The 18,469-nt window shown below is 43.5% G+C and overlaps 1 protein-coding gene and 1 long non-coding RNA gene across 8 annotated transcripts in view; one reads left to right on the forward strand and one right to left on the reverse strand.

The window, feature by feature from the left end:
- Positions 1-15,341, forward strand: part of LOC137151198 (uncharacterized) — a 41,402-nt gene extending 26,061 nt beyond the window's left edge. Inside the window, exons 3-6 of one of the 2 annotated variants that reach the window (XR_010919202.1) lie at positions 8,319-8,525; positions 9,383-9,506; positions 12,365-13,023; positions 13,896-15,341. This is a non-coding gene — a long non-coding RNA (uncharacterized lncRNA). Of the gene's footprint in view, positions 1-252; positions 8,526-9,382; positions 9,507-12,364; positions 13,024-13,895 lie in introns of those variants that run through there. The other variant, XR_010919201.1, reaches the window with a different exon arrangement.
- The window catches only part of PRLR (prolactin receptor), a 143,455-nt gene that overhangs the window by 76,475 nt on the left and 48,511 nt on the right, over positions 1-18,469 (reverse strand). The window lies entirely within an intron of this gene.

The raw sequence follows: 18,469 nt of genomic DNA on the forward strand, positions 1-18,469 counted from the left end.
TCTCTTTGTCATTGTCAAGTGTGGGAGCATTTGCACTAATGACTGTGGCATCCTGGTTATTACTAAGCTTAAGATGCAGAGTCATGAGACGTTCATTAATACCCATAGGGAGTTCACAAATACCATCTTTAGACAGAGGGACAAATATAAGACCACTTGGAAACATCCATGTTCCAAACACTGGCATCTTCTTGCCTATGTCATCGTCAGAGCCCATGATCATGCTTATGTCCATATTACATGAGCCATGAGAAGTACAGATAACTGCTGCACAGACCTTCGTTTAGTCAGATCAGTCTTGAACATGCGGTTTGCACCACAACACCATAAACAATTGAAAGGAATTTGCAAGAGATTTAACATCAAGGCACTTGAAAATCATGCTAATCAGGAGGCTCTTCAACACTGCCTCATTGAAAGGCTCTCTGACCTACTGGCTAACATCAGTGACATCCAGTGATACATTGGGAGGAATTCAAGACCATTATTCACAGGGCATGTGCTGAATCGATTGGATACTCCACTCACTGCCATCAAGATTGGTTTGATGAGAACAATGAGGAAATCCTAGCACTTATTCATCAGAAGAGAAGCACATTTTGCACTTGGCAAAATGAACCCTCTAACCAGCACAAACAAGAGACTTATCATTGGCTTAAAGCTGTAGTTCAGAGGAGGCTGTGTGACATCAAGAATCAGTGATGGCAAGCAAAGGCCATGGAGATCCAGAGTTTCACTGATCAATGTGACATGAGAAGCTTTTTTCAAGTAACAAAAGCCATCTACAGTCCAAGTTCTAACAGCATAACCCCTTTGCGATCCCAGGACTGCTCCACCCTTCTCAAGCAACGTTGGAAGGAGTATTTTGAGACTCTATTGAACCACGAATCTGAAATCTCAGCTGCCACCATCAAGTCCATTCCTCAGCATCCAGTAATAGAACCTCTTGCTGACCCCCTATCTTCTGTGGAAGTTTGGCGTGCCATCACTCAGACTAGAAACAACAAGGTGCCAGGCCCAGATAGCATTCCTGTGGAGGTCTTCAAAGCTGGTGGAATAGGATAGGGCAGGCCTCCTGGGCATTCCCTTGAGTAAGAGGAATACTCCACTGGTGAGCTAAAATAACTATAGGGCAGCTTTGTTTCACTGTATCAAAGAGCGTTGGTCCTGATGTTTACAGATAAAAAGGAAATAGCATAGCCCTATATTTCAATAGCTCATGGTGACTATATGTGGTTATTGATGTGAGTGATAATGTTTTGCTGTCTTGGCATAGGACCAGAAACAGTTCATGAGGCCTTGACAAGACTACTATTTCTTGCCTATGGACCAAATTCTGCACTGATTTCCAGCCTGTGGTGTATATAGTTAGTTTTAATTTTGTAATTAAAAAAAAAGTGCCACCAGCTTCCTAGATGCAGCCCCCTGCATGCCCCCAGTAGCAAATACAACAAACAAAATATCTCAAAAACAATCAACAAGAAAAACCCCATAACAGATTTTTTGAGGGCAAGGGAGAGCATTATCCATAAAAGATCCCTTCCTAATACTCAAACAATAGATTTTAATCTTTGAGATTTAGCACAGGCAAACTGATGACTAATTATAAAAGTAAGGGTATTATTAGTATTTGGCATTCTTACAGCACTTTATATGTTCAAAGCACTAACTAATTTATCTTCACAACACCCTTAGCGGATAGATCGGCAAGTATTATTATCATCATTGTACTGATAGGGAAACTGCGGTGCTTAATTGATCACTGTAAGCAGCTGGGAAACAGTTTTCCCATTGCTGTTCCCATCTTCCCTGCCTCAACACTTCCACTGTCTGCTACAAACACCCATTGCATATTGTCTTAATCTACGTTGCAAACTCTTTGGGGCAGATCCTGACTGGGTCCTTCAGACACAAACGTAATACAAATAGTAACTATTACAATCAGCAGCACCACCAGCTGATCAACTTAATGAGGGCCAGGCTGAATAACTTCTCCCCTTGCCACCAACTACCCTCTGCGACACATGCCATATGTGTTCTTTCTCTGCCCATGTTAAAGGCTCATTACTGCAATTTATTGCGTGTCTCTGGAATGATTTATGTTTGGGCTAAGTGAAGAGACTATAAGACTAAAATACAAATTATCTTGTTTCCTCAGAGTTCCAGAAAAGACTAAATGTAATTTGGGTTAGAGATAAGCAAGCATTAAAAACATCTGTTACTCCTTTCTCATAAGTAGAAGGCACTAAAATATCTGTGGTATACAGTGATAAATAACTAAAATACTTACAAGTAACTGGTAGAATTGTAAAAAAAAACCAAAAAATAGTGTTCATTTCAAAACATGAAAAGCCAGAATCTGCTCTGTTATCCCTGTCAGCTCTACTGACAGCCATACCTGTGAACAGCACTTGGCACGTGGACTGGAATTTTTCCTTGGGAGTTAGTCAGCTTAATGTGAGAGATACGAGTGCAAGAAGAATCAGTGGAGCCGTAATTCTCAAAAGTCTCAATATTGTCTGCATAACATCAGAAAGCATCACCTACCTATTTATATGCTAACAAATACTAAAGGTAGGTAAATCTACATATGTTCTATGAAAATGGCATTATGAGGATATTGGATTATTCTGTTAACCCTGTCCTTGCCATGGGCAAGACCTCACAGAGTGCACTGGTTTGAATCCCCAAGTAGTGATCCTGCCTGCACTTTGAAACACTGGAGATAGTTATTTGATATTTTGCAGTATCTTTCACCTTGAAGGCTCAGATTGGCAGGACTTTTCATTTTTCCTCTTGAAATAGGAAATTTTACTCTTACAGGGAAGTAGCCCTTCTATTCCAAGTAATACAAGAAGTATTTTCTTATTTTGTAATTACTGTAGGCTTTGAATGCTAGATTGTAACAAGAGCTGGTTGAGAATTTCCACCAGAATGATTTGACAGAACACACCCAAAATTTTCTGCAGGACTGAGACGGGGACAGGTTGGAGCTCACGGGGAGAAGGGGTCAAACTTGGGATAAACAGCCTGACGAATCTGTACACACCAAAGCACACTCTGTTCCTCTTGTGGGCACAGAATCTTCTGCCTATTCCTTAAATTTTGACCCCTTCTGTTCCATCCCCTCCAATGCATCCCTGTTCCAATGCTGTCTCTTCCCTACCTCTGGCTTCTTGTTCCTGTCTCATTCTCCTTCCCCAGGAAGTCTCACTCCTCAGACTTCTCATCCTGTTGTCTCTTTGCCCAGCCAATCCAAATATCCCCCACTCTTGCCCCCAGTCTCAATTTACCTCTCCTCCCTTCCCTTGCCAGACTGAAATCCCAGTTTCTATTTCCTTTCCCTTCCCTCCACTCCCCTCTGCAGGCACCTTGTATCAACTAAATCAACCCACTCCTCCTGTAGGTCTGGCTGTTCCCCTTCTGTACCAAAATCAGGCATGCTTCTCCACTGCCCAGAAGGGGGTCATCGAGAGTACAGGAGAGACCATGCTTCAAAGAATGGGGGCACTTGAACTTTTTAAAGGCAAGGTTTCAAGAATTTTTTTAACATGGACAAAACAATGTGTTTTTCCCTGGCTTCATTCTTGAAAATGGCCAAACTGTTTTGGCTGAAATTTTCCAAAAAAATTCAGCCTGATGCAGACAACTGGCATGGAAAATTTCAGCTTGAACCATTAAAATTTGGCAAACTCCAGAGCAACTGAAAAGCCCCACCTATAACATATACATATTTACAACATCAAGATCACAGAACTGTAACTCCCTTTGAAGTCAGTGGGACTCCATTTTGTAGCCAGAGAGAATTTAGTATGCAAATATGGGATTAAAAAAATCAAGGAAAACCCAGCAGCTAAACCCCAACTTGAACGAAAAGATTCAAACAGAAGATGAAGCAAAATGTACATGACACACATTCCGTTTGTTTGTTTGTTTTCCATTGCAGATCATTGGTTAAATTTTTCCTTTCATTGCAAATGTTTATAACCTTGCTGACTTTATTTTTTCCCCTCAGATCATCAAGCATGATGTATAATTAATTTGTTTCATTTTTGCTTTAAAGGTCATTGCCTTCAACTTCTGTGCAGAATGCAATCTCATGATTTTGTCCAACACTAAGAGGGGTGGGAAAATGTAATGGGTACTTTGTGAGCACACTGCAGGTTTAGTCAGTTGAGTTGGTAAACAAAATATAGTTGAAAGTACAGAGTCCAAGCAATTAAATCTGGTTCCAGCCAGCCATTTGAAAATGATCTGCGGAAAACTACTATAAATTCAAATTAATTTTCTTCAGTAAATTTTGCTCTACTGCCATAATCTAATTCCCTTTTCTTCTTTTTCTGCAGAGAATAGTTTCTAGATTCTGTACGAGATACATGGGAGCCATCCCACTGAAATTAATCGTAACTGAAGCTGTCTTTCTCCAATACTGCTACACCAGTGCTATAAATGACTTCAGACTAATATCTTTTATCCCACTGGGAAAAAATAGCCAAACCTACAAAACCACATTCATAGGTTAGTCTGTGTAATGAAAACATGCATTACAAGAATCATAAAACAGAGGCCTTAAAGATACCAGGTGGGTCAGGTAATATCTTTTATTGGACCAACTTCTATTGGCGAGAGAGACACAGTTTTGAGCTACACAGAGCTCTTCTTTAGCTCACATAAAGCCTTAAAGAAGACTAAATTCTGTAAATGACCTGGGGATGACTTGGATAAGACTTCAAAGCAACCTCCAGAAGAAACAAGGGTTCTACTTCTGATCTCACTTATGCTAGTGTAAACTGGAAGTAATACCAGTGAAATCAATAGGGTTATACCCATTTAAATTGAAGGAAAATGAGATCCAAAGACTTCACACTGAGAAGATAAAAACGTCTTTCTCATAAATCAGTGCACAACTACCCTGAGTTTGGGCCCATGTCAGTGTATTGAGCATCCTTCCAGCCAGTCTTGAAAATAAAATGTGAAATAGAGGCTAACAAAGACAAAAAAATTAAACCCAAACTTTATTGAAGTGTCTAAGAGTTGTGGTGAAATTCTTAATAGATTTTTAGAATAAATAGTATCTTGAATTTTTAGGGCTAGATTATAAACCCTTCTCTCACACTGATGAAAACTACTCACACCAATTAACTTCAGTGAGACTACCTGTGTAAGAACACACGAGTGTGAGTAAGCAGTTCATCCTTTCCTTTGAAGAAGAAAGAGTTCCTTGCACTACTTCTTGCATATCAAAAGAATACAGATTTATGATATCCAAGTTCCCTGCTGTCTCCTAAGTAGTCCATATTTATACCTGCAGGTGAAAAAAATTCAGCCTGGATCCTCAAAGGTATGTAGGTTCTTAGCTTCAGTTGAGATTATTGGGAGTTTGGCACCCAAATACCTTTGAGGATCTGGGCCTTTATGTCTCATTTTCCAAGCAGTGAACTTATTGTTTTCCAGTGGTCTCCTCCCAGCAACTTAACTTTAGTTCCATGCCATCATGTATCATGTCCTTTAAAAATATTACACCTAGAGTAACAAGTAATTTTAAATTATAATGTTCGCTACATGAACAAAACTGTTCTTGCTACTGTAATATTTCAAATTCGCCATGATCTCCACTCACCTAGAGGAGTTTGCTGCTTCATCTCTCTCTACTGTCTACCTTATTTTAAAAAAGTAATTATAATCACTGAACTTCATTTAACAAGACTAGAAAATGCTGCAAATATGAATCAAGGACAAGTTAACACTGAAGTAGAACCTTAATTTTGGAAATGTATGGACTTTTGACTATTTAATTTCTCATGCTTCTATAATGCTAATTGTATTTAATTTTCCTGCTTTTTAAGTGAAAAAATAAGACTATAGTAACATGAGCATGTGTATAGTGTTTAAATTTTAAATGCTTACATTAACAAACTAATTGAAGTTTTCAGGATTTGACCTATAGAAAATAAATATTGTATTTTTAACAGAATTGGGATTTGCCCTAAAGTTGTTACAATGGCAACAAAATATTATGTCATATCTGTGGATTTTGAGAATAGCTGTCCAATGATTTTCTGGGAGTATGAAGTGAACTAGTGTTGTTTTTCTAATTATCTTAGAAAGGTACTATATCTTACCTCTTTTAATTAAGAAGGGGTTCCCCATTTTCTATACAAAATGCCATGCTAGGGAGAAAATGTTAACGGATCTTCTGTGCAGTCTTTAACTGTGCGGTGAATTAAAAGTTGTCCTAGAAATTTAACTGACAGAATATTGTGAATCTGAATTTCTTAATAGACCATATAACTTCACCTTTGTAACATTGTACCTTCATGACTCCAGAATTTAAAAAGCTGTATTTAATTTTCAGTTTGGTTCAATGGTTCAAACTATAGTAAAACATAGCCTTTCAGCTATTTAAAGATACAAATTGTCCTCCCTGTCTACAGGTTAAAACTGAGTTAATTCTCATGAGAAACAACTTCAAAAGGAGGTACTGTGTTTTAATTTAATGTATGTTATTTTTAATTTCTGCTGGAGATGGGCCTGAATCAAACCCTTTGAAATTCTGAGGAACTTAGGGTCTACATTTGACATACCCAACTTGTGTTTCTTGAGCTGAACCAGGCTACCAACAAACTTTGGAAAGTTCAGATCGTTTCTTGATCTGAGGAATTATGGAATGAAAGAGTAATGACCAAGTTCTTGTAGACTTTAATCATCCTCAAATTACAGTATACACCTGATGACTGTAGAAAGCAGGATATAGATGAAGCTGGGGCATATATGTAGACCCTTTCTCTTGTTCAAGGCTGTGTATGTAAATTCTAATATCTCAAAATACAAGATAAGGAGTTAATATCAGTTGTTTTTAGAATATTGCCACATTAGTACTCTTCTAGTCTTCTGGCCTTTCCCTTGTATTCCATGATTTATTTAAAATGAACTTCAGAAGGCCAGATATATCCTTAGCCAATTCATTTAGGACTCTTGGATACAAGTTATCTGGGCATACTGATTTAAAAATGTTTATCCCTTGTCAGTGTTATTTAACATCTTCCATATTTACTAGTGGTCTGGAAAGTACTTTATCATCCGTCTGGAAAGTACTTTATCATCCTCATGTGCTATCAGTACATCGTCCTGCTTCTTTTTGAATACAGAACAGAAATGCTTATTGAATATCTGTTTTTTCTGCATCATCATCAATTTTATCATCTCTGTATAATAATGGGCCTATTCCATTAATAGAATTTCTTTTGTTTCTAAGAAACTTTAAATCTTGCTTGCCATGCCGACCATGGATTTTTTCCCTTATGTCTTTAGCTTCCCTTATCAATTTTCTACACTTCTTAACTTCTAATATTCATCAGTTGCTATCTGTTCCCCATTTTTTATCCATTTTTAATAATGTTGCTTTTTTATTTCCAATTACTCCTTCACTTCCCTACTGAACCAGGATGGGTTTTTAGTCAAAGTTGTCCTCTTTCTTGATTGTAGAATGGTGGCTTTTTGATTATCTAATTAAAGTACTCTTAAAGAGCTCCCAATTTTCATTCACATTCTTCCATCTAATTTTTCCCTCACAATTTTGCTCATAATTTTCATCTTTGGAAATAAGCCCTTTTGAAACACCAAGTATATATATTACTTGTTGGGACCATCCTCTGTTTGGCCATACCAACTGTCAGGAGATGCTCATGGACCACTGGGCAACCATCAACTTCCAGTCCAGTTATTCATTCATCTTCATCAATCATAATGAGATCCAAAATAGAGTTACTTCATGTTGGGTGCAATACCTTTTGTGTTAGAAAATCATCATCTACAATTTTTAGAAACACTAATGATGGTGTCCTACTGGCTGTGTGAGACCTCCAGCATATGTCTCCCAAACTGAAGTTCCCCATTACAACACCATTTTTCTTTCCACACGTTACATTACAGACAGGAACATAACTTGTCCTGTTTTTAGGCTTGATTTAGTAGTCTGTAACAGACCCCAACTAGTATCCCCTTGTGGGCTTTGTTAATTAGCACATTGATTCACATGCATTCAACATTTTCTGATTCTGAGTTATCGAGAACTCTAAAATAGGTAATGGTCTGTGACACATTTAATGCTTTGGAAACGTGGAATATTCAAAAACTATTATTTTGAGATGTGACAGATGTTATGAACACAGAAAATTATGAATATTCCATAACCTTTATAAATGTTATCTTTATGGGCTGGGAAGTAGCTGTATTTCCGTCTCAAAGGCTGAGCTAAAGGATATTTCTTGCATGAACTAAAGTCACTGGGAAGTTATTAATGCAAATGTCTAATGCAGGTAACACTTCTATGGAAACTGGACCCGCTGGAGGAAATAGCATAGATTGGTTATATCTGGGGAAGAGGCCTGGCAGACAAAGAACTGGAAACTGTATGATCTGAAAGAGGGAGAGAAGTCATTCACAATATGAGATTGAGGTCCCATTGTGGTGTAGGCTTGCCACTGGAAGAAAGGTCCTGACTTCATGAATTTAACTGGTATTGGGTGAGTAAAAATGGAACACTGGTCTACTAGTGAGAGAGACCCTCAGTGAACCAATAGAAAGACCGGAGTTCTTCAATGACAGCAGATAATCTAAAATGGCTGGGATATCTGCAGAATCTGAGGAATATTGATTGCAGTGTGCCCAGGTAGAGAAATGTCTCAGTTTAGCTATGTCACAGTTTATAGTTGAATCTCTCCTACTTTGAATAAAAATGGCATGGATAGCTTCTGAACATGCCCATCTAAATACCAAGTTTTGAAGTGAAGTGGGTCTGGATTAGGGTATATGAGTTTGCCATCTTCCTGTTTTAGAAGATCCGGGAAGGGATGGATCCTGATTAGAGTGCGGGTAGATATTTTCAGAAGTTCTGGGAACCAAAACTCTCTGGGCCAATTGAGCGATATAAGAATGACTCTGGCCTTATTATGGCAGATCTTTCTCAAGACCCATGGTAGCAGGGGAAAGGGCAGAAAGGCGTATCTGAGTTGGTCTGTCCATGGCAGCAGGAGAGTGTCACTCTGGGAGTCATGACCCATAGCTATTCTGGAACAGTACAGAAGTTTTCTGTTCATTTGGGACACAAAGAGATCCCATGGAGGTATTCCCCCTTGAGTGAATATCCCACTCAGATCAGAATTGCATATTTCCCACCGGTAGTCTGCAGAATAGTGTTTGCTTAGGTTGTCCACTAAAGAATTCTGAACAGCTGGAAGGTATGTGGCTTGGATAGCAATGTGGTTTCTGATGCACAAATTCCAAAGCCTGACTGCTTCCAGGGAGAGGGGGAGGGATCTTGCTCTACCCTGCTTGTTTATATACAAGATCATGATGATGTTATTCTACATTACTTGGATAGGGAGTGAATGTATAAGTGGAAGAAAGGCCCTGCAAGCCAGGCGGACCACGCTCAGTTCCAGCAGGTTGATATGCAGTCTGGGATCCCACAGGAAGCAAGTGTCCTGTATGGTATAGTAGTTCAGGTGAGCACCCCAACCCAGAAGGTGGTGGCACTGGGGGTAGGAGTATTGAAGGGGACTCCCACTCATTATGGGTTTGACCACCAGGTAAGAGGCAACGAGCCGGGTAGGAACGGTCACTCTGGTGTTCATGTGGTCCTTGTCTGGTGAGTAGCCAGGCCTCTACGCAGCGTAGATGAAGTCTGGCGAATGATGTCACATAAATACATGAGGCCATGTAGAGAAAGGCACAGGGAAAGAACAGCGAGAGGTGAGACTGTGTAGACCTTGGCTGCTGATAGGCTACCTGGCCTGAACCCGGAGTAGTGGGCAGGCACAAGTTCCCTCACCAGCCACTGGAGAAATGGCATAGACTGGGAATTGGCACGGAAGACTGCATGGTATGATGTATGGACAGTTGGTCCAGAGGGACTTTGATACCCCAGAAGGGGAAGACTATATAGTGACCTAGCTGGAGGGCTGAGTCATGAAGAGAGAGCAACTCAGGTCTTAGGGAGTGAGAGGGGCAATGGGGTGAGCAAGTGATGGAAGGGAGTGCTAAGACCAGATGAAAGCAGATCCCTAGATCCAGCCATGAGACTCCCCAGAGGTGAGACAGATGAATATCTTCATGAAAATAGGCATCCTTCAGGTAGACAGCTGCAAACCACATTCCCTTCTGTAGGGAGGGGATTATTGATGCTAGTAAAACTATCCTGAATTTTTTATTTTCGAATAAAGATATTCAATTGTTGAAGATACAGAATGGGTCTCCATCCTCCATCTTTTTGGGGGACTAGGAAGTATGGGGAACAGAACTCTCTACCTTGATACTGAAGTGGCACTTGTTCTATTGCCCCTTCTTGGAATAAAGAATCTGCCTCCTGGTGAAGAATCTCCTCATGAGAGTGGTCCCGGAAGAGAAAGCAGAAAAGGGGCTTGTAGGGAGGAAGGGATTGAAATTCAGCAGAATAGCCACAGTGCATAAAATCTAGAACCTGATTATCATGATAGAATCCCAGTTATGGCAACAAGTGAGAGATGGCCCCCAAAGATGGGGGATAGAAGTGGTTGGCATCAGTAATGGTGGGCAATTCTCGATCAAGACATCAAAAGTAGCCTGTAGCACAGGGTCCGGTCCGGCCCCGTGGTTGTGGCCCTTCTTCGGGCCCCGGCTTGGAGGAAGGCCACTGCACCTTCCTACAAGGGGAATATTAGCTGTGGCTGTGAGTCTGGTGCCCCAGCCCTGAGGCAGGGCGGGCGAGCAAGCAGTCTATCACCCCGGCCCTGAGGCAGGGCGGGCGGGCAAGCAGGGTCCTCGAGTCAGGAGGGCAGAGGACAGTATTCGCTCTCTGGGTGGCAAGTATAAGGGGGAGGGGTGGGGGCACAGGCCCACCGAACTCCACTGCATCCCAGCCCAGGGCCCTAGCAGTGGCAAAGGCTTTGCCACTAAGTTGGTGGAGCTCCTGCTGCAACACGCCAACGGGGCTTGCCCCTTGTACAGCGATGCCTATGGCAGTCCCTGGGCCACTTCCTCCCCGTATCCCCCGGTATCAGAGTCCTCTGGTTCCTCAGGGTCACTGGGGTACACCGCCCAGGGCAAACCAGCCAGTCCCTCCTCGTCCACAGGTGGCAAGGCGGAGAGCTCCTTGGCGAGGGGCAGCTCCTCCAGGTCCCAGGGATCGGGGTAGGGCTCAGCCTCAGGTAGCTCCTCCAGGTCAGGTCCCGCCTCTGGGGACTCAGCTTCCGGCAGCTCTTCCAAGTCAGGGCCGGCCTCAGGGGGGAACTCCCAGCCCTCTGTCTCAGGGGGCTCGGCCCAGTTGCTCGGGCCCCGAGGCCTGGCCCAGTCCTTCGGGCCTGTAGGCCTAGGCCAGTCTCGAGGGCCTGAGGGCCCTATCCAACCCTTAGTGGTTGGTCGTTTGGGCCGCTCTCGGGGTCCTCGCTCCGGGAGGCACTTGCTAGGGGCAGCTTCCTGGCCTGGTTCCGGCCTTCGCTGCAGCTGGCGGGGCAGCATGTCTGCCTCTGGTGGCTGCTTGTCCCCCTCTAAGCTATGGGGCCTGCTTCTTATAATCTCAGCCTTGGCCGAGGCTCCGCCCCTCTGGTGCTGGATTGGTCGTCCAGCAGGACCTATCCCTAGCCGGCCGCCCGGTTGCCGGGCAGACTGGGTGGCCAGCCCTTTTTCGGTCCAACACCGCGGTTGTGGCCCTTCTTCAGGCCCCGGCTCGAAGGAAGGCCATTGCACCTTCCTACATAGCCCTTAGTGGGTGTGTGGGAATGGGTAGAGGCTGTGGTAGCAAAGGGGGGCTGAAAATCAAGGCCTCCAAATCTTCTGCTCCTTGCACAGAGGCTTGGATGGACACTGGTGATAGAATGTGTGTGTGGAGAAGGGGTGGTCTTGGCCTATACACCTGCCTGTGATATTTTCTCTTAGGGGCCAGGGTGTAAATTCCCAGAAGGCCAATCTAGAGTCTTTCGATAAGGGTAGAGACTCAGTTTTCTCATTAAACAAATTTGACTCGTTGAATGGTAAATTTTCTATGGTGTTCCGCACCTCCCTGGGGAACCTCAAAGAGTGACACTAAGACTCATGTCTCATAACTACATCCGTGGCAAACTCTTTAGATGTCATGGCCGCTGCATCCACTGCAGCTTGCCAGGGACGTTTTTGCCACTAGCTTGCTTTCCTTGATGAAGGATTGAAATTGGGCTTTGTCCTCAAGGGGAGGTTTGTTCTTAAAGTGTGTCAGCCTGGAGTAGTTAAAATCGTATTTCGCTAACAAGGCCTGATAGTTAGCAATATGAAAGTGCAGGTTTGTATGCCAGACCAGTCTGCCTGGCTCCATGTTGGCCTCATTAACTGGCAGCACCATCTTGCATTGCAGAATGACAAAAAGCTGGTATTGGGAAACCTGGACTTCCTTAAGTGGGATCTGAAGGTCATTCGCTATTCTCTGCAGTAGCTCCTGGTACTGCCTGTGGTCATCCAGCAGAGAGACATCAAGGACAAAGTGATTGCTTCATCTGGAGGCAAGGATGATATCCCTATCAATACTGTCAGCACTTGTGAATCCATGTCAATTTCCTCCTCATCATACTCAGATGGATCCGGTGAATTCCAAATGGGAGAAGTGCATTGGACATCTGCCATATGGGTCCCCTTGAACCCAGTAGGTCCATTATTAGGGGTTGGCTGGTTGAGAGGGACCCATGGCATTGGGTACGAGCAGCCTCTGGAAAGTCATAGCTGGGAGAAAGGCATTTGGATTTCCCACTCCCTGTTGGGGCTTATCTCTCTCTGTGAAGATGAAGGACCAACCAGAGCATCAGACTCATCCAAGCTGGAAATGTGCTCTCGTTCCACTGGTGGGTGTGATGGTACTGGAGGGTGAACACTCCTGCCTGAGGGCTGGAATGGAGATGGTTCTTGTTTTACTGAAGTAGTTTTGTCCTCAGCAATGGCCCTCAGAAGGATGAGACCTGAGAGGAGAGGGGATTGAGGATAAGATGAAAATATCCTCCGTTGAGACATAAGTATCCATAGGTAACAGTGTTCAGGGCATTCTGGTGGTTGGGACCAATGGTTCTGTTCTAGCCCAAGACATTGTAAGTGGCTCGTCTTTCAAAGGATGGGCTGGTACTGGTCCAGCACTCTTGGATGGAACTGTGGATGTTAATTTTGATGTTTAGGAGTCAGAGCCTCCAGTGGAACTGATGAATCCTTTTTACTTTGTGCTTTATCCTTCTGCCTGGGAAGGGGCATGCGCAAGGGGAAGAAACAGGGGCCCGACCCCCCCAGTAATCATTGGGGGCACAGAACTCCTTTGGCCCCGGGGCTATGGTGGTGGTGGGGGGAGTGAGCTGCTCCTCCCATGGTCAGGTGGTGGTGGGGAAGGAGTGAAGAGCGAGCTGCTTTTCCCGGGGCTGGGGTGGCAGGGGATAGGGGGAGTAGGGTGCAAGTTCCTCCCAGGGCAGGGGCACAGAACGTGCCCCCCCAAAAGAGGTCAATATTAAATTTCTGTGCACACCCCTGCACCTGATGGCATCTTATGCAGTCCTGAGCTCTTAGAACCTATGCATGAAGGCCCATCTGCCCTGGATGGAGTTGGGGAGGAATCTCTTCTCTGTGGAACAGACCTAGATGGGGACCTGTTCTTATAACCCTAAGAGTGCCCCTTACTCTCTGGATGATGAGTCCTTGGGCTTAGCAGCTCTAGAGTCTACTCCCAAGCTTGTGCTCGGTAGGGCGCTGCTTGTTAGTTGGACAGTGTACAGGTGCGTGTGGGGGGGCCGAGGGGGAAGGAGATGGGGGTGGGGGAGGAGGGTCTCCCTGGCTGGCCTGGATCAGAATGAAATCTCAGCCTTCTCCATAAAGTGTTTCCTCAACCGAAACTCATGAGATTTGTGTGTTTGCAGGGGAAATGAATGACAGATGCTGCATTTTGCAGAGATAACCATCTCACCCAAACAGTAGAGTCAGTGTTTGTGGTCATTGCTCATGGAGAAGGAGCAAGGGTAAGAGATGCAATTCTTGATGATAGTTCCAGACCATGGGGAGGGACTCCCCAGCAAGGGGGAAAACAATCTATACTAACTACTATAAAAGCTCTAACTATGCTAATATAAAAACTATTTGCAATATTTATTTATCAGTTATAAAAAAGAAAGAGAAATCTGTAGACGCAGAGGATTCTGACTCAGGCCACGCAGTGATAAGAAGGAACTGGACAGGCATCAGCCTGCACTGCCTCTCATGCCCTCTGTCTGGAGCACAAGGAGAACAACCACATGTGTGTGGGACAACAGACACTGCTTGTTATGAATCTCTGGACTTGAGCGCATGTCACCATGCATACCCCCATGTAGGACACAGATTGGGACCACCACTCGAAGAACTGGGCCTTAGGAACCTACTGCTTTTGTGTATCTAGATCTTTGCTCCTATCAGTGTTCCTGTGGAAGACAGATGACAGCTGCTTGTTCAGCTACACCTGCATACAAGCAGTTTATTGTTTTTAAGACATGTTTTCTCGATAATGCTCTTTCTCTGAATAAATAGTACTTTTCTTTATGAAAGCTGGCTAGCCACTGGTTAACCCGGTCATTGCCCCTGGGAGAAGAAGACTGTAGGTGCTGAACAAAAGTCAGACCTGCTGAGATAATCACGGTAAATTGCAGGATTCTGTAGCCTAAGGTCCAGGTCTGGAGGGAGGAAGTTACAGGACTCTGTCCTAAAACAGAGGGTAGCTAGAAGCCTGAGACAAAAGGGAATGCACTGGAGGATGCCACAGAGGGGTCAGAGGTGCAGTTAAATCAGGAACTATGAGTGTAGTGTGCCACCCCCACACTTATTACCCATTGTATCCTCTTTAAATAGTTGAATTTTAACATTTCAATCATGTGCATTATTCCACCAAGTTTCAGTAATGCCTGTTATATTTATTGCAGCACATGCCATTCACAATAAAACTTTACTAAGCAGTTGGGAAGTAGAAGAGCAGGGGCAGAGTGAAGAAGAGGGAGTGCATACGGCACATATTTAAAGGGTAACAGCTACTCAGCAGTGTTCTGTCTCTCAGAGTCCCTCTCTCACCCCACAAGGTATGTTAATTAAGATACAATCTATTATACCTCAGACTGATTGATTTGATTACAGAATGTGTTAAACATTGTCTAAAATTATTAAATAATATGCAAATCATTCTGAAGTTTAATAAAAGGACATTTAAAACTGCACACTTCTTTGCATTTTTACACTCCCCTATAATATTTTTACCCCCTTTATGCGGCTGCAGTCCAGGGCGCAAGTACTTGGGGAATGTTGGTTGTATGCAGAAGAGCACTTGAGGCATATGCCGTTCCACAGAGTTATGCTATGCACGCAAGTTTCAATAGGATATATCCTTGTTCTATGGCTTTCACCTAGTAGAAATAAGAAATTAATAAAAGATAATGCCACTAAATTGAAAACACTTTCCCAACAAATAAGGGACAAAGGTGCTTTTAGTCCAGTACTTCACTGAATTAGAATATCCTCCTGGACATATGAAATCAGATGTGGCTTGCTATTTCAGACATGCCTTAGCCCATAGTTTCTCAACCTGTGGTACATGTACCCCTGGGGGTTCGAGAGTCACAGGCAGGGGGTACCCAGGTTAAAACTGAGTGAAGGGGAGGCAGGCGGCAGCTGCCGACTTCTGGGTAAGCCAGGCTGCAGCTGCCCGCTTCCGGCCCTATCACAGCTCCCAGCTGGGAAGTGAGCAGCAGCCGCCAGCTCTTCGGGGAGGCAGGCAGCAGCCCCCCTGCTTCCCACCTGGTCACAGCTCCCAGCTGGGAGGCAGGTGGCAGCCGCTAGCTTCTGGGGGAGGTGGGCAGCAGCCCCCCGCTTCCCACCAGGTCCCAGCTCCCAGGTGGGTGCCTGGTGGCAGCCTCCTGAGTCTCATGAGCTGGGCTCACAGCTGGGTGGCAGCCACCCGCACCCGGGTCTGAGCTGAGAGACAGCCTCCAACACCCCGGCTTGAAGACAGGCAGCAGCCCCCTTCTCACATCCCTGGGTCCCAGCTGGCATGGAAGCCTCCTCTGCCCCAGCTCGGATTGGATGGCAGTCACCCACCTCCTTGGCTGGCAGCCAGGCAGCAGCTGCCTGCAACTTGCCCAGGTGGCAGCCCCCCTCCTTGGCTCAAAGCCCAATGCCAAGAAAACTTGTCAATTTCACTGCTCTAGCTGAGCAGTGAAATTGACAACTATGACAGCCCCCGATTTTACCAGTTACCCTCTTTTCCTGTCTCTCTATCTCGCTCTCCTTCCCTGTTTCTCTCTCACCCCTTCCTCCTCTCAAATCTATGGAAAAAAATTTGGCGCAGCACTTTATGTTCCCCAGCATTGGCATGCCGCTGAAAGCCTCCTAGCTTTGGCCAACATCACCTCTAGCCCAGGTACATACTTGAGTTGTGCACCCCTGGTGTAAAAGTGGTAACCCTACCCACACTAGATCTGACATCTGTCATATCACGGGTTTATATACTCAACCCTTCTTCCAACATATGGCTCACATTAATCTGTAAATATAAAATCCCGTGGAATAGTGTGTGTGGGGTACTTATTAAAATCTTCAGAAGTTAGGGGATACTTGCTACTTAAAAGGTTGAGAAACACTGCTCTAGCCTTCCAATTTTCTGATGCTCACACTGTAAAGGGTTTAGCAGAGTTTTTATTCTTAATCCTCAGACTGTTGCAGTTATGTATGGCACGCTTCGACCACATTCATTTGGCTGGCAAACTGGAAAAACAGTGTCAGCCCAGTCTTTAAATCTAGGCTTTTCCAGATGTTGCTTTGCTATAAAACTACATGTGTTTCTGTTAGATACAATTATCTACACAATTTCTGTGGTAAAAAATTTGGAGTTAGCACTGAATTTAGCCCACAATCTGTGAAGACTTTAATTTGGAATTCTTCACCCCCTGCATGTGTGTGGTGAGAGGCATGAATAGGAGAGTCATATATTTAGCCTACCTATAGCCTAGATCCTGGAACACTTAAGTAGTCATTTCTCAAACAAGGATTCTCATTGGAGGGGTTTATGTTTTCAATTAATTACTTCTTACTTATTTCTGGTAATGCTCACAATGTACTAGACACATAAATGGTTGCAGGACCAGACCCACTGATCATCCTATAAATGCGTGATGTTACTACAGCAACCCAAAGAATGGGACAACAGCACACACCATTTAGTCATTATGAAACTTACAGGTTATTGAAATCCATTACACACACTGCAGGTTTTGGAAGAAAGAGGGGAGGGTTTTTTAAATAATTTTAAAATAGAGTTTTGACCACTATTAAAAGTGCAGGGCAATAAATCAAGTATATCTCCAGCAGGAATGGATGTGAGTGGTTTAAAAAAAATTACCATTGCCCTACTTTTCATCAATATGTGAACTCAACATACAGTGGGATCCATTGCCAGAAGGCTTCTGGTGACACTTCGAGAGCTTGGCAAAAAGCCTAGACATTTTACTCCAAATTCTAATAAATCGAGTATACATGGACCACATCATGGCAAGCATAAGACAATGCACTGATACTGTACAGTGCCTGGCAAATCAACTATGGACACAGTTGAAGATATTGAGAATTATTTTGCTTAGAAGAAAAGTTATGCAAAATGGGTATTATATACTCTGCGCTCCAATGAGCTATATGTTACTCTCAAATGTATGCACCCTCAGTGAGAACCATGTCTGCTCATCTTAGAACAAATTTTAGCCGTATGTAATTCAACTAGTGTGCTAAACACCCTTTAAATCCAATGGAAGGTGCTAGGATGGTATCCTCTCCTCCCTGAGAGTTCTGGTACTAAAGCTGGGAGAATAATGCAAAAATAATTCTGTAACTACTTGCTCAAATTAAAAATAAAGTTTGCTTGGCTGTGTCTTCACATCCTTTTTGTATTTGCCTGCTACAAATGAGTTTACTAGCAAGAATGTTCATAGAAACATGTTTTAAGTACTAAGTAAGTGTTAAGTACTAGCGAGTATTCACCAAAAATGAATGTATAAATAAGGATAATCACACTGGAAACTTGATTCTAAGATTGGCTCTGCTATTCAGGAAACAGAAATAATATGCAATGTATATGATCGAAACTAACCCCCACATTTCAAATTATGAACAGCGTAGATTTGCAGGGAACTGCTTGCAAACAATCTCCAGCTGCTGATTTTTATTGGTAAAAAAATGGTGGTGAAAAATTTAAACAAATACATTTGAGAAAACTTGTGGACACTTGTGGAAAAAGCAGCAAAATAAATGATCAGCGTGGGAAAATCCTATTGTTCAGAAATCTAGGGCAAGTAGAAGTGCTATGTGTGCAGCTAGATGTGTAAAATTTCCTGCCCACTGCAAAAGGACGAATGGGGAGGCTGGGTGGACTGAGAGACGTTAGCCACAGTAGCACCCAGGTGCCAGTCAAAGGGAAGGCAGCTGG

This window comes from Emydura macquarii, unplaced genomic scaffold (assembly GCF_026122565.2).
Source record: "Emydura macquarii macquarii isolate MOO-44397 ecotype Brisbane River unplaced genomic scaffold, CSIRO-AGI_Emac_v2 contig_1045, whole genome shotgun sequence".
In the NCBI taxonomy this organism is placed as follows: Eukaryota; Metazoa; Chordata; order Testudines; family Chelidae; genus Emydura; species Emydura macquarii.